At 35.4% G+C, this 16,527-nt stretch overlaps 2 protein-coding genes across 6 annotated transcripts in view; both read left to right on the top strand.

Moving 5' to 3' along the window:
- The window catches only part of LOC129004444 (nucleoside-triphosphatase THEP1), a 162,899-nt gene that overhangs the window by 69,051 nt on the left and 77,321 nt on the right, over positions 1-16,527 (top strand). The gene's annotated exons all lie outside the window — the stretch shown is intronic.
- Positions 1-16,527, top strand: part of LOC129004151 (CCA tRNA nucleotidyltransferase 1, mitochondrial) — a 94,666-nt gene that overhangs the window by 69,387 nt on the left and 8,752 nt on the right. The gene's annotated exons all lie outside the window — the stretch shown is intronic.

Genomic DNA, 16,527 nt, shown 5'->3' with positions numbered 1-16,527 from the left:
ATTTTTCACTCTGAATTTGAAAAAGGCTATCAGTAGAAAAGAAATGGTCACACCTATCTTCCCTTGAAGCATTTGTCACTGCAAGAACTTGGGCTTGCTTCAAAACTACAACCGGAACCTTTAATTTAACTATATTTTTTTCTAAATGTAATACAATTTTCCGGAAACTCAGGACTTTTTCTGATTGAAAACGATTAACATAAATGTTTGGTTTTAGCGCGAAGAAATAATTAAGGAGACACATTATAATGCAATTTTGATTACAGGGTAGGTTATATTGAACTTTTGCCATAAACAATATGTACGGGTACACTAAAATGTTAGGTGTATTTTAAGACCAAAATTAATCTCTTGCAGGGTGTCCGGTGACCGGAAAAAGCGGGAACTATACGGGAATATTATGACGCCGGGAACTATGCGGGAATTATATGGAAATTCTGTAACTATGGCAGTAATGTACGGGAATTTTTTCTGGGATCAATTTTTTATTTCAAGTATTCAACATTTATTGAGAGTCAAACAGAACACGTGTAAAATTTATACTTCCTCAACCGGAAACTGTAATTAGGATAAAAAACAATATCAGCACGTTACAAAAACGATAGGCTACGAACGCCATTTTCTCGAAGCCGTCCATCACAGGATCGTGATTCGGGCTACTTCGTCAGAGTCGGTTCCCGAATGACGTAATGACGACGCAACGAGTGGCAGTGGATACAACTCTATGCCTAGTGAACAGTGGCCGTGGCCGGTCTAGTGTAATGTCTCGGCTGTCTACTACGCACGCACGTCTAGATTGAAAACAAGCAACAGTTTTTCAGTTCGTATTGTTCTTGTTCACGGATGTCCAATTTCTCTGGGATATAGAGGTAAGTTGAAATATCTTAAACACAATAATGTTTGATTTGTATTTTATAAACGTATCTAAACTTATTTTTATTTAAGTTGACCAAGTGACAAAACCTCAAAGCGCAAGGCATACTCTTTACATAAGTTCTCAGTTTCATCTGTTAACAAAAGATGTTTTGTGTTGTTCTTAATTAATCAATTATTTTGTATGTATAGTGTATGAATGTAATGCAATAATTGGTAATGAATCCTAACCTCTATGAAGTTATAAATACTGTTTTGCCGGCGGTTTAATAACCTACGGATGGAAGGTCTAATATCGCTTGAACTGCAGCGTCTGTCCAAACTGTGCTCGTCCAATATGAACCGTATGCCTATGAGCAGATGGTCGAATATCGCGTGTTACTTGCACTACATGCTCCTTTGGTGTAATAGATCGGAAGGTCGATAATCGCTAGAAAAGGTGGTGATAGAATAGGTTTTCTTATTTGGAAAGGACGTCATTAACTGCTGTTGTACAGCAGTAAAAAATGCAAATGTTTGTTATTTTTTACAGCGAAAATGGCACGAATTTGAGTCTCCCTTTTCCCTTTAGTGTAGACCAGGCCTAGCAATACTGTAATTGCGAGACCGATTCTGTTGTACAGTAGGCCTACAAAATATATAATTACTATACCTTATTAATTGGACACAAAACTTAATTGATAGGTACTCATCTAATATAAATAAAATCATAATAAAAATTACTTTTGGGCCAATTTGTTTATGTTTCTTCATTCCATTACATTATAATATTCTCCGTTTTTAGTCTTAATGAATATTAAATCTTATCTTATTAAATCTTAATCTTTAAATAGCATATTATCGCGTTGGTTCTACAGCACCCGATATTCTAGGAATTGGTGATCTATTCATTGATGGCGGAAGTTATGGATTTCCAGGATGTAGCCTATATTTATTTGCCAGTCCCACGCAGCTATACAGTGTAGGCTACGGTGCGAAATGGCGGAACGTAGTCTCACGATGAATCATTTTATAGCAAATTCGGCTGATTCTTTTGTAACCGACGTTTCTTTTTGACGGGCCGTTGCTAATTTAATTTGAATATACAGTAATATATTTTGTTTCAATTATTAATACGAAACGGTACTTTCGTATTATACAAGGCCACCCACCAGATGAGTAATAGGCTACTGTACTTTCGCCCGCCAAATCCCCTACAAGAAGGTCAAGGTCAGGTCGTTGACCGGAGCGCGCAGATCACCTGTCACCGCCTGCCTGTATCTTTGTCAGTGTCCCGAGTGACGACACATCTGCTCGATTCATATCGAAACAAGCAAAGTCCTACAAACATATTTTTGATAACCCAACCTAACATAAATAAAACATAACCGCCGCAGCGTGCTGTATTTACTTGGCGGAGTACTTGTGGCAGCTAGCAGCGGCGCGGCGACACATTCAATCCTCGCCGACATCGCTGCCTTCTTGGAGGCAGAACTCAAAGACCGCTAATCGTGGTCATGTCAAATTTTTACAGTAAATCAATTAAAGTATGTTCTTTCCAATTTTTTGTTATTTTTGGTCTCCGGTAAAAAAATCCCTCTAGTATAAGTGGCCTCCGTATCATACGATAGTACCTACGAAACTTAATATAAAATTCTCTAGGAATAGATTAATTTTTTACAGACTGCGCTTATAAAATATTTAACATAGTTTATTTATTGTAGGTTTGAAAATGAAGAAAATTCGTGGAAAAACTAGGTTCCAAGACAATTGGGTCAACAAATTCTCCTGGGTGAAACCTGTTGAAGCTAATCTACATGCTGCAAGATTTTCGTTATGCAAACAAGATTTTGCTGTTGACAGTATGGGCAGAAGAGCTTTGCAGAGCCATGCCGAAGGCAAAAAACACAAAATGAGGGTGAATGACGCAATGAAATCTGTGCCACTGGATACATTTTTCACTAATAAAAGTTGTAGCCAAGCGACAGTAGCATCTGTAGAGCAAACGACGATCCCCTCCCCCTCCCCGGCAGCTTCAACTACGTCATCACAAGCCACATCAGGCTCCGTGCAAAATCCCTTAGAGCTTGTTCCACTCACTTCAAGTGCAACTACGTCCTTAGAATCATCATCGCGATCTGTACAACATCTTTCCAAACCTACCCCTTCCACTTCACGCGGGGTATTTGACAACTTTATTATAAAGGATAAGATAACGCGCGCCGAAATCCTGTGGTGTCTTCAGACCTTAAACAATCATGAATCTCTAAGAGCAGCAGTAAGTAGTTGTTCATTGTTTAAAATCATGTTTCCTGATTGTGAAATCGCACAAAGCATGAACCTGCAAAAAACAAAAATATCATACGTTATCACTCATGGCCTTGGACCTTTTTTTGGAAACATCTTGAAGAAAACCATTCAAAAATGTGACTATTTCGTCGTTGGCTTTGATGAAAGCATAAACAAAATTGCCTAAAGACAACAAATGGATGTTAACGTTCGGTTTTGGGATGTGGATCTGAATAGACTATCCACTAGATATCTGACTTCCGTTTTTTTTGGAGCACACTACCTCTCAAGATTTGCTGGATGGCCTGAAGTCAGCTTTAGCTAATCTTGATCCAAAGAAGTTGCTGCAGATCTCAATGGATGGGCCCAACGTGAATCATCGTATGGTGAAAATGCTTAAGGAGGAGTTGGTCACAACAAACAAAGATCCACACCTCCTGGATATTGGGTCCTGCGGCATTCACACTGTGCACTGCGCATTCAAAAATGGCATAAAGGCAACCACCTGGGAGGTTATTGATTTTCTTAGGGCGATCTACAACCTCTTCAAGGACGTCCCGGCCCGCAGAGGAGATTTCATTGCAAATACCTGATCAACACAGTTCGCCTTAAAATTCTTCACCGTTCGTTAGAAAATGTTGACATTGCAGCCAGGGCATTATCCATGCTGCCTTACTTAGAAAAGTAAGCAACACAAAAAAATAAAAAACACTAACAGGGAGCCAACGTGTAAAAGCTTTGTATTTGTAGTGATAGAAAATTGTCTAAAGGACTAACTTCTGAAGGCTAAACTGACGTTTTTTATGTCTTTGGCTGAGGAGGTCACTCCATTTTTGAGGGAGTATCAAACTGACAACCCCATGGTACCGTTCTATATAATTCACTCTCCTCTTTGTTAAAGAACATCCTAGCTAGAATCGTCAAACAAGACGGTTTAAAAAAAAAACTGTTGAAATCCATCGATTTGTCAAAAAAAGAAAATCTGATGTCAGTAAAAGAAGCTGACCTAGGCTACGGTACAAGGCATGAACATCCTAGATAGAATCGTCAAACAAGACGGTTTACAAAAAAAACTGTTGAAATCCATCGATTTGTCAAAAAAAGAAAATCTGATGTCAGTAAAAGAAGCTGACCTAGGCTACGGTACAAGGCATGCACTAAGATCATGCAAAGGTGTAACTGAACGAGAAATGTTACAGTTCCGGAAGGATTGTGTAAATTGCTTAGTTGAGTTTTCTATTAAAATGATGACTAAATCCCCCCTAAAGTATCCCCTAACAAAGGCACTAGGATGCCTAAACCCAGAACTCATTGTGACGGCTAAGGGAACTGAAACGGTACTTAAGTCCACTCTTGAGATCCTGGTAAAATAAAATCTCTTGAGTGGCTTTAGGGCGGACAAGATAGAAAGAGAATACAAAAACTGTGTAGCTAAGCCAAGAATCGTTGATGCGATGAAGTCGTACTCAAGAAAAGACCGCCTAGACATTTTTTGGGTAGAACTCATAAATAATGATCGTGAGTGGTCAACACTAGAGGAATTTATCAAAATGCTTATGATTCTATCTCATGGAAACACTAATCTTGAGAGGGGATTTTCTGTGAACAAAGAATGCCTTGTACCCAACCAAAAGGAACAATCTCTAATTGCTCAGAGACAAGTTATTGAAGTTATACACCTTGCTGGAGGAGTCAACAAGATAGACGTTACAAAGCATATGATGCTAGCTGTGCGAAATGCACATTCAAAATATAAGGAATCGGTTGCAGCTCAGAAGCTTAAGGAAGACAAGGCCCGAAAAAATGCAGAAGAAAAGAGAAAAGCAGAACTACTCGTCAAAGAGTTGGAGGAAAAAAAAACAGAAATTACAAGAAGAAACCAAGAGAGAACTTGAAAGCATCCAAGAACAAGTGAAGAGTCTAAAAAAACAGTTGTAATGACTCATGTCCTATGGCTCAAATGTTTTTAAGACATTTATGAATAGAAACAACATACCAATGACTTGTTACCCTTTAGGATAGGCCTACATCAAAGCCAAAAACTCGTGTGATTTTTTACATTTAATTGTGCAATATTATTGAACATTATTTCAAGTATTCTTATTAGTGATGTAAAATACCTGGGTATTTAAATTCGGGGTAAGTACCCTGGGTTACCCATGTAAATACCCAAAATCCATAAATACCTGGGTATTTTGGGTATTTATGAAATCGATTGAAATTCATTTATATTTACCCCTAAATATGTTAACTATTGTTATCATTACATGATAAATTAGGATGATAAACACCTTTTACAGTAACTTGAAGCTTTGCTAGTACCTTTTAGCGAATTTCCCTATAAGGAAGTAGCTATTACCGTAGGTGGCACGGTAAGACCTAGGCCCGGGACCGATTTACTTTTACATTTTGATGTCCCCAGAGGCCAAAAACACCATTCGTTCAAATTTTTATATATGTATATATATATATGTACACGTCCATAAACGCGATAACTTGAGTAATTTTTGTCCGATTTTGATGAAATTTGGTTCTAAGGTGTAAGGCAGGATAAACTTGGATGAGTTCGCGAACCAGCACGATCGGACCATGGGAACAGGGTTTTATGGGGTAAAAAATGGTTTTTCTAATTTTTGACCAACTAAACAAAAAATTTCCCAATTTCTCTCTAGACCTTTTTAAAGAGCTTAAAAAAACAAATAATTTAGTATATCAAAGAGTTTTTGCACGGTTATTAGTAACAGAGAAAATTCAAAAAATTATAAATTTAAAATTCCAATGTTATTCTTATGGAGAATATTGTAAAATGTTGTAGTTTGCTTGTTTATGGATATATTTTGATAAAACTTGGCAAATTATTTATTCTACACTAAGCTATTAATATTTTACTAAAAAGCCCCACAGTAGTTTCCTTGTAGCAGCAAACCTAGGTACTCGTTAAACCTAATGTTATTTAAATAGATTTAATTAAAAATCAATTCAGACAAATGGAAATTCGCTTAGTCGGCAGGTTTACTGCGGCGGGGGTATTATTTAATAATTTAGCACTTAAAAAAAAAAAAAAATACATAAAGTTTCTAAATAAGCATGGGGTTTTGCGTCTTAAATCGAGTAACATCAGTTAAATTTAACTTACTAAAAAATAGTATATTAAAAAAGGCTGTAACTATTTCAATTTTATCATTTTATAAATTTATAACCAATTAAATAACATAAACAAAATTATTTTAATTTAGAAATATCCAGGAATTGTTGGGTATTTATGAAGCAATAAAAACAGTTAAACTTACCATGAATTACCAAGAAACTAAACACTCCCTATGAAATGAAATCAAGACAACACCTCATCAGAGAAATAGTGAACCTAAACCTACTTCTACTGTTATTAAATTATGATAGTTAAAATTTTTGTTGTATAAATGGCTTTGAAGGCTAGACAGACCTAAGGCCTGATTGACATAGGCAGAATGTCAGAATACTAAGAGTAATTAAACTTTTCTGTGTTACCGCTTAGTTGGAAACAATAACATATTTGGATAAACCTACTAAAAAAATGTATCTCCTGTTTTTTGGTCTAACTTAATATAATTTTGAAAGATTTATTGTGCTATATATTCAAATGTTTAGTATCACAAGTTTATGAAATTCGTTTTTCTTCATTTTGATACCATTGATACTAACAAAAGATCTAGTACAAAAATATTATTAAATCCTGCCATCCTACAGATTGAATTTTAATTATTTTCTTAAGTTGTTTACACATAGGCCACTACTAGGTTAAATTTTCCTGTATTTCTAAATAATAATTATTACTTTACAATAGTTATTTGTGTAACTAGTGGTGAAAGTGGCACTTTGCTGCACACGAGAGCAATGTTTACGCACGAGCCGCAGGCGAGTGTGGAATGATCTCGAGTGCAGCAAAGGCCTTTTTCACTCGTGTTACACATTATATTTTTCCTACAGTCACTATAAAGCATATAAATAATTAGTCTTTCAAACACTATGAAACACGTTTTCAGGTTCAGCTGGCAACACAAATGGTGCCATAGAGAAAGTAGTACCCGCGGTCCATATCACTCCGCTATTTTTCCTCGGCAAGAAATGTGCTCCGCGTTTTAAGAATATAGTTCCGTATGTTTTTGTAATTTGAAGTGGTTTCTGCGCCTAAAAAAAAATGCTTAAAAGGTATTTTCTTGTTTATTAAGATCGTAGGAAGGTTTTAAAAACGTTTAAAAGAAAAGTCCAGAAAGTTCAGAAATACCGAAACTATAAACACGAAATGACAGGTTAAATCGTAGTTATAATAGTCAATCAGCTGCTCATCATTTTACTATCCTTACATGGTAATAATTGCAAAAAAAATCTCAATCTTCTCTAACTTGAGTATAAATTATAAATACCCAGTTTTTGGGTATTTACCCGGGCCTGGGGTAAATACCCAATTTATATTTGCTACCCACTGGGTATTTACCCGGCCCATATCACTAATTCTTATTAATCGTTGTGATTGTACCTAATCAATTAGGCGTACTCTAAAACCCCACTAATCTAAATTCGCTTAGTGTAGTGTTATCGCAAGTTAAATTAAAATATAGTTTAATAAGACAAATACTTTATTAGGTAGCTTTTACAATAAATCAAGATCCAGAATGTTTTTCCAACAAAAAACTAAACAAATAATATTCTAACACCATATGTTTTTAAACACATATGAATAACAACACATATCCCCTTTAAAGATCGAACCTTCGGGTAGGTTTGAATTGTCTTGATGATCTTCTTAGATTCGCTTAAGGAATTGTCTGCGATGCCATTGCAGGATGATCGAAAGGTTCTGATCTTCTGAGGTGTTCTGAAGGACTGGTCTGCAGTGCTGGTTGAGAGTGATCAGAAGGCATAGTAGAGCTAAATCTTTGCAGTGATCTTCTGTTCCTCCGCAAACAACCATCTTGCGTTTGAATTATACAGGACCGAATTACAGGATGTTTGTTTAATATAGTTCCTTCTTGATTCCTGTCCTTTATATGGACTTGAGCTCCATCAGGTAGAGTAGGCAATTCTTTGACGCCATGTCTTTTGTCAAAATAAATCTTTTGACGATCAATTCTTGCTTCTTCCTTTTCCCTTAACTTTTCAGCGTCTACCAGATAGGGTCTTAGTTGATCAGACATTATTGGAACATAAGTGTGAATCCTTCTCCCGAAAAGTAATTCCGCTGGACTTTTCCCATTTTCTAGAGGGGTTGCTCTTAACATAATATAGTTCCAGCAATAGCATAGCAACGCTGGTGGCGCTGCCTACGGATTGACAGGCAAAGCTCTCTCAAACCGCTTAATGCTTTTTACCATGCGGTTGGCATTCTGGGTTATAGTAGTACGTTTTCTGTGGTCGGTATGTAAAAGCTTTGGTGCTTTATGACCATCACTGTTTGCTCTTTTTATAATCTTCTCGAAAGCTGTTGTCAACTCTGCCCCGTCTTTTCTCTTTAAAGGTTCGGACCAAACGAATTTGCTAAATGTATCTATTACATTTAAAATGTACTTGTACCACTTGTTTTCCCTAGCGTACTGCTTCATTATTAATAAATCTGCAGCCCACAAATCGTCGATACCCTTGGTGACTATTCGGCGTTTAATGAACTTTTTAATAACCGGCCTGTGCAACTCCTTGGCTTCTAAAACCTCATATGGCTCCTTTATAAACGAGTGTTTCACACTGCCGCAAACTGCACATTTTGATGTAGACAACCATCTTTTATTTCTAGTTTTTGTAGTCTTTATGTTTTCAGACGCCGTGTTTATTTTGCACACGCGACAGTACAACTCCATTGCTATATATTGAAATATAGATGTGCTTGTAATATAGACTTTAAATACGCAAACGAGTCTTAATTAAGTAAACGATTGAGAATTGATAAAGTGTGTATATAGCATAATAACAATGGGGTATAAACGTAAGATAAACCTGACAAAGAATCAACTAAACAAATTGCGAATTGCTAACAAAAAGCTCAAACGTGCTGTACTATATCTCCCCAAGGAACAGCTGAAAAACGGTAATGTTGAAGTATCGCTTGATAGTGACCAACATAAGCAGGTGGAAAGAGCAATAAAAAACAACACTGGAGTGAGGTTGATTTTTGATTATGCCCAATTGAAGGAGATGATTGATGGCGGTTTATTGCGGGAAGTATTGGAGCTGGCTGAAAACAATATTCCATATTTTAAGAAAGTTGCATCACCACTGATAAAAGGCAAAGTCGCGCCACTATTGAAAAATCAGTTTGTGCCATGGCTTAAGAAATTAATTGATAGTGAGTTGGATACTTTGATAGATCAAGATGCAAGTGGTGCCGGATTGACTAGACATATAAACAGAGAACTGAACAGGGTCTTGAGTGGTGCAAAAAAAAAAAAAAATAAATAAGCCCATTAACAATATCTGACTTGGAGCGTTGGGCTAATGTTTTACGAATAAGAAACTTTTGTGGTGTTTTTATGAGGGAAGCCTTACCAAACAAACCGCGTGAAAACGAATGTGGAATTATAAATCTAGGCAATTTAGAATCGGGTGGTACACACTGGACTTGTTATATGAAAACAGGCAACCGAGTAACATATTTCGACTCATTTGGAGATGCACCACCGTTGTTGGAATTGAAAAAATATGTGAACATGGACGATGGTATATTATACAATATGAATAGATACCAGGAATATGACGATCCGCCAATATGTGGTCATTTGTGTTTAGAGGTTTTAAGGAGATTTTCAAATGGTGTGAGTTGGAATGAAATTAAACATGTTCTGAATAATAACAAATATGTATGGTTATGTTGGTTTCTATAATTTTATAATAAAGTATTTTTATTTTATTTTATTTTAGTAAAACAAACCTTTTAATGTATATATTTAGACATGGATTATCTTTCGATAAACAGATTTAACGAACTACAAGAACCCCAGAATATTTCAGATGGTGTTAGTGAATCTCTAGTTGATGAAAAGATACGGAACTTACAGAATGGATTCAACAGCGGAGCTAAAACAATGTTCAAACAAATAGAGGATAAGCTAATGGGGCATCTAAAAACAACCGATTCTTTGGTGAATAGCATTAGTATATCGGGCAACTATTTGAGTGTTAAGGGGAGGCGCATTGTTAATGTTGCTAAATCCATAGACAAAAACGATGTCGCAATTAAGGAAGACCTTTTAGAGTTGGAAAAACTCATTAAAAACGTGATCAAAACAACAAAACATATTGTGCCGAAAAAGTCTACCACAACTAATACTGTGGATGTGCTCGAGATTCAAAACCATAAGAGAATAAGCGGCGTTGGTAAGGCCATTGAAGCAAACGATGTTGTGGTAAAACTACAATTGGACGAACTTGTTAATAAAATCCTAGAATTGGAAACCCGTTATAAAACACTAAAAGAAAACGCAAGAGAAAGCATTAATGATTTATATGACAGTTTACCCAAAAACAATTAAGCAATTAAACAATTAAATAATTGTTTAAACAATTAAACAATTAAATATTATCAGCATTTTGAATATTTTTATTGAAAAATTCCGATTTTGCCTTACTAACCTCCTTTCTTAAATTAAGTTTACAATCTTTGTATTGATTCTCTAATCTTTTGTCTCCTAAATTATTTTTCATCAACATAAATAATTCACGCTTTTTTGTGCTGAGACTAATTATTTTACCACTAAGCCACTTTTTTTTAGTTTGTTTAAAATTTTCTGAGACATGCTTCTTTAGAAAGTTAGAATTAAAATGGAGCAAAAATGTTTGTAAAAATTCCTTGTATATAGTGTTTACAAAATCATAGTTATTTTCTTCATAGTTTATGCTATACAAAGTTATCCATTGCTCATTTTTTAAATCCTCATAAAAACTACTTATACTATTTTCTGAAAATATTCTAATGCTAGTTTTTTTCTTTATAATCTGTTCAGAGATGGCTATTTCCACAAGATGGGCAGTATGATCAGAGAGCCCTGGTTGTAATATTCGGGTATTTTCCACAGAACAATTTGTTATTATATGATCAATACAAGTTTGCGAATTTTTAGCTATTCTAGTTGGTACATTGAAACATAACTGCAAGCCATAAGCACCAACTATATCAATTAACATTTTTGAATACTTGTCATTTATCAATGTGTTTACATTTAAGTCTCCACCTAAAATAATATGCTGCTTTACATAATTTTTCCTACTTGCTAAACTATCTAGTAATAATTCTAATTGGGTGAAAAAAATTTCAAAATTATGTTTATCTGGAACTCTGTTAATGGATACAATGACATAGGTTGAGCATTTCAGGGTAAGCTCTATTACACTAAATTCAAAAATGTATTTCATAGCAAGATTTTTATAATCCAAAACAATTTTAGCTTTATCTAATAACGCTTTGCTAACCAATATACAAGAGCCACCTTTCTCACCTTCCTCTCTAAAAAAACCCCGATACATATGACAATCCTGAGTTGTTCAGGAATTCTTTATTGTCATCTCCCAACCAATGCTCAGACAATAGTAATATTTTATATTGACTATGGAATTTTGATAAAAAAATATTTAACTCTTCTAACTTTTTGGCACAACCCTGAATGTTGTAATGAAAAATAAGCATGTTCATTTCTCTAAAAAAAACATTATCATTGAGATTACTGCACCCCTTGCTTACATTTCTTTCCTTATCTTCTAAACTATTACTAATATTTACAAAGGCTTTTCCTGCTGTATCTATACATGCATCTACTACTCCTAGCACACTTTCTGGAATTTCACTTGCACCAGATTGACTTGCACAACACATGACACTTTCACCGGGTAGATGTAGCCCCGGAGCTGAGGAAGGAGACTGGGTTGTGCACACCTCTGATGTGTTGCGTTCCATCGCCTGTTGTGGGTTGCTGTCACTGCCATCAGTTGATCTTAACAGGGCACACTGCTGTTGCTTGTGAAGTAGTGGCTCTGGCAGTGGAGGGAAGTTAGACAAGTCTTGAAGTGGTAACTGGGTGGGTTGCATGATGTCCCTGGCTGCTCTCTCTAGGATTGGTGATCTTTAGAGCTATCATTAAAGGTAAGTTCGACTTCACTGATATTCTGGGGAGAAGTTACTGCTGGGCTAGATGGGTTGGCATTGTAATATTTTGGTGAGTTTGATTTAGTTAGAGTGAGAGCTCTTAATTTGTTTTTAAACTCTAAGTGACCCAGTCCATTGTTAAGGATTCTGTGACTTTTCTGTTCATACACTACTATTTTTATCTTTGCACTTGTTATTTTTTGAAACTGCAATAGTTGGTTGATAAAATGTTCAGGGAGAATTTTATCACGAACACAGCCCATAGCCGAACACACCAACTTTTGAAATCCTCTCCTTTTGAAATCTTATGTTAAATCGTGAAAAGCAGAGTTGTAGTCATCTAAAGATGGTTTCAAGAAATATTGGGGCTTAGTTATTAGACTGTAGATTCCAGCTCCTCCCTTGACTTCTTGGTACGCCAAATACTTAGAAATACAGTCTACTCTTGATGGTCTACCAAATTGTTTTCTGAATTTCACTGCAACACCCGCTGACATGTGTCTAAACTCTATCAACATACTTTAGCAATTTACATACTTTAGTGTCTTTTTTGTACATTAGATGATGATTTTTAAAGTGTCAAGAGATTAATTTTGGTCTTAAAATACACCTAACTAACATTTTAGTGTACATATTGTTTATGGCAAAAGTTCAATATAACCTACCCTGTAATAAAAATTGCATTATAATGTGTCTCCTTAATTATTTCTTCGCGCTAAAACCGAAAATGTATGTTAATCGTTTTCAATCAGAAAAGTCCTGAGTTTCCGGAAAATTGTATTACATTTAGAAAAAATATAGTTAAATGAAAGGTTCCGGTTGTAGTTTTGAAGCGAGCCCAAGTTCTTGCAGTGACAAATGCTTCAAGGGAAGAAAGGTGTGACCATTTTTTTCTACTGATAGCCTTTTTCGAATCAGAGTGAAAAATACTGGGTATTTTCTATAGTTTAGGCCGTTGAGGGGCTTCAAACAAGTTTTTAAAAACTCCTTTTTCTCAATATTTCAATCAACTTTGATATTATTATTTTAACACAGGTCAGACTGCAAAACAATAGTTTTGGGACAGATAACATTGGCCAAAGAATGCTCTCAAGCATAATTTCCGATGACTTAAAAGAGTCAACTCAAAGATACACTCCACTCCAGTTATCGAAACAGAAAACGAATTCACTTTGAAAACAAACGCTCTTGGGGTCATCAAGTGTTTACTATGAACAGCTGTTTTTATTTTTTTTAAACCCCCCCTATGATTCATACTTTATAGCTGCAAACCTAAATAACCGCTAAACTTAGTGTAATTTAAATATGGAACCAATCTGATATATTTTTATAAATATTTGAGTGAAAAACTAATCAGGTATATTATAGACGTTCGTTTAGTCTGCATGTTTGCTGCAGCGGTAGTATTTCTCTATTCTGATTTTGTCTCTCTAATTTTTAAAACTCCTTCATAGATTGATTGGTTCATGCCGTTTTTGATAAATATGTTTGTTTAGATTATAGAATATGCTATACCAGCTGATCATTATTTTAATATGATTGTTTATGTTTTGATTTTACAGTTTTGTTTTCTGTTTACATCTTAATAAAATGAGTTCATTAAGTTATTCAAATCTATTCTTTATTTAAAACACAACAAATGGCGACGAGTGATGAAAGAAATTATATCAGAAGACTGAAACATAAAAGAGGAGCACTAAAAGGCCAGATTACAAGAACTCTACACCTATTAAAAAGCAAGGGTTCATCAGTCAATGATGCTCCTGGCAGATTAAATGTAGCAGAGGAAGCTTGGCATAAATTCATCTCACTACACGAAGATATTTTACAAATAGAAGATAAAGATGATTTTGAACAAGAAGAAGATTACAGGGCTGATGTAGAAGAGGTATATTTAGAGATAAGAGTATTGTTACAGCCATTCTTTATACCGAACAAATCTACAGATGAACACACAACTTCTATATCAGTTGCACACGATAGTCATGTACCTAACATTAACTTTACACCTTACACAGAGAACGAGACATTTAAAAACTTCTTGATGAGACTTGAAAACTATTTTCAGTTAAAGAAAATTACAGATGAAAAGACCAAGACATGTTTGTTTGTCAGTACACTTTCTCCAGAGATGCACCAAACATTGTGTGATACATTAGCTCCTGAGTTACCAGGTGACAAAACCTTCAATGAACTCACAGAATCTTTGAAAAATTGTCTTGAGCCTTCACCTAGCATACTAGCTAACCAACATAAATTTGTTTGCAAGGTTCAAGAACCTGGAGAGAACATTGCCGTATATGCCAGAGAACTTAAACGTTTAGCAACGGACTGTGATTTTTATTGTTATAACTGTGAAAGTACGGTAAGTGATATGTTCTTAAAAATGCAGTTCATACGGGGGTTAACAGACAATGAAATTAGAATTAGACTTCTTCAAGAAAAAGATGGTAAAATTTCTTACAACGAAGTGGTACAAACTGCGATTTCCATAGAACAATCTAAATCTGAAAGTTATGAAATTAACCGGAGAAATGGAAATACAATTCTAAAAGAAACTGCAAACATTAACCGCCTACAATCTGGATACAAAGACAAACAAAGTCAATTTAAGGGAAACAAACCCATAGTTTCATTTGAAGATTTAAGAGGCAAGTGTTACAGGTGTGGCAGTGAACAGCACAAGGCTAATTTATGCAGATTTAAGAACGAATTCTGTAGGAAATGTAATAAGATTGGACATATTTCAAGGGTTTGCTTATCTAGAAGTGGAACTGATGTAAGAACTGGGAAAAACAAGGAATTGAAATCAAACTTAATTGATATTGAGGACAACCATTCATCGATCCACGAGGTTTATACAATGGGATCAACTTCATCTGGAAGTGATAAGTTTTTAATAGATGTGGACATTGAGGGAAAGAAGCTGAAGATGGAACTTGATACAGGAGCAGCGTTAAGCTCAATATCTTACAGCGATTTTCAATCACTACATGTAAATAAACGTCTTTTCAAAACCGCTGTTGAAATGAAAACATATACTGGTGAAATCATCAAGCCTGTTGGAGTTTGTTTTGTCGATTGTAAATACAGAGATTTTAATTTCTACGGAAAGTTGTATGTCCTGAGACAAAAGGTTGAGCCAATATTTGGAAGAGAGTGGCTGAGAGAAGTAAAAATGGATTGGGCAGATATCAAAGTGGTTGAAAGTGATTGTTCAGAAAAATTGGACAAACTTTTGACAGAGTTTCAAGAAATTTTCACTCCCGGAATCGGAAAAATTACATCAGAACAAGGTCACATAGAGTTAAAAGAAGGAGCTAGACCTATTTTTATCAAACCTCGACAAGTTCCTTACGCATTGAAGAAATCAGTTGAAGAAGAACTAAATAGACTGGAGAGTAATGGAATAATATCAAAAGTTGAAAATTCAAAATGGGGAACTCCTATTGTTCCAGTAAGAAAGGCAAATGGAAACGTAAGAATTTGTGCTGATTACAAAGTGACGGCAAACAAACTTATATGTGACGACAAATACCCAATCCCGCGAATTGAAGATATTTTTTCTAACATGAATAAAGGTCGATATTTCTGCACATTAGACATAAGTAATGCTTATCTACACCTTCCGATGGACGAAGAATCTAGAGAAATACAGACCATAAGTACACATCTGGGACTTTATAGAGTAAATCGAATGATGTTTGGCATAAAAGTTGCACCAAGTATTTGGCAACGGTTTATGGATAAGGTTCTCCACGGTCTGGAAGGTACAGTTTGTTTTTTTGACGATATTTTGATACAGGGGAGCACTATTTCAGAGACATTAGATCGCCTACAGAAAGTTTTTGGAAGAATCAAACAGTTTAACTTGCGCTTGAATCGTGACAAATGTAAATTTTTCCAGAAGAGTGTCAAATATTTAGGACATGTCATAGACGAAAATGGCTTACACAAATCTGCTGATAATATTGAAGCTATAATTAAAGCCAAACGACCAAGTGATGTACACCAGCTAAGAGTATTTTTGGGTCTTGCCAACTATTACACACGTTTTGTACCAAGCATGTCCAGCTTACTGGAACCACTGAATGGTTTGTTACGGCAAGGAAAACAATTTACGTGGACTCAAGAATGTGAAGATGCATTTCTGAAAGTAAAAGCAGAAATAACAAGTGATCAAACTCTAGCTCACTATGACCCAAATGAAACGTTAATCCTAGCAACAGATGCAAGTCCTACAGGGCTAGGAGCTTGCTTATCACATAGATACAAGGATG

The sequence above is a fragment of the Macrosteles quadrilineatus genome, unplaced genomic scaffold, assembly GCF_028750875.1.
Source record: "Macrosteles quadrilineatus isolate MER2022 unplaced genomic scaffold, UCM_ALF_1.0 Scaffold_1__1_contigs__length_201487025, whole genome shotgun sequence".
Taxonomy (NCBI): domain Eukaryota; kingdom Metazoa; phylum Arthropoda; class Insecta; order Hemiptera; family Cicadellidae; genus Macrosteles; species Macrosteles quadrilineatus.
The sequence above is the reverse complement of the archived record's forward strand: the minus strand, read 5'-3'. Positions and strand labels throughout refer to the sequence as shown.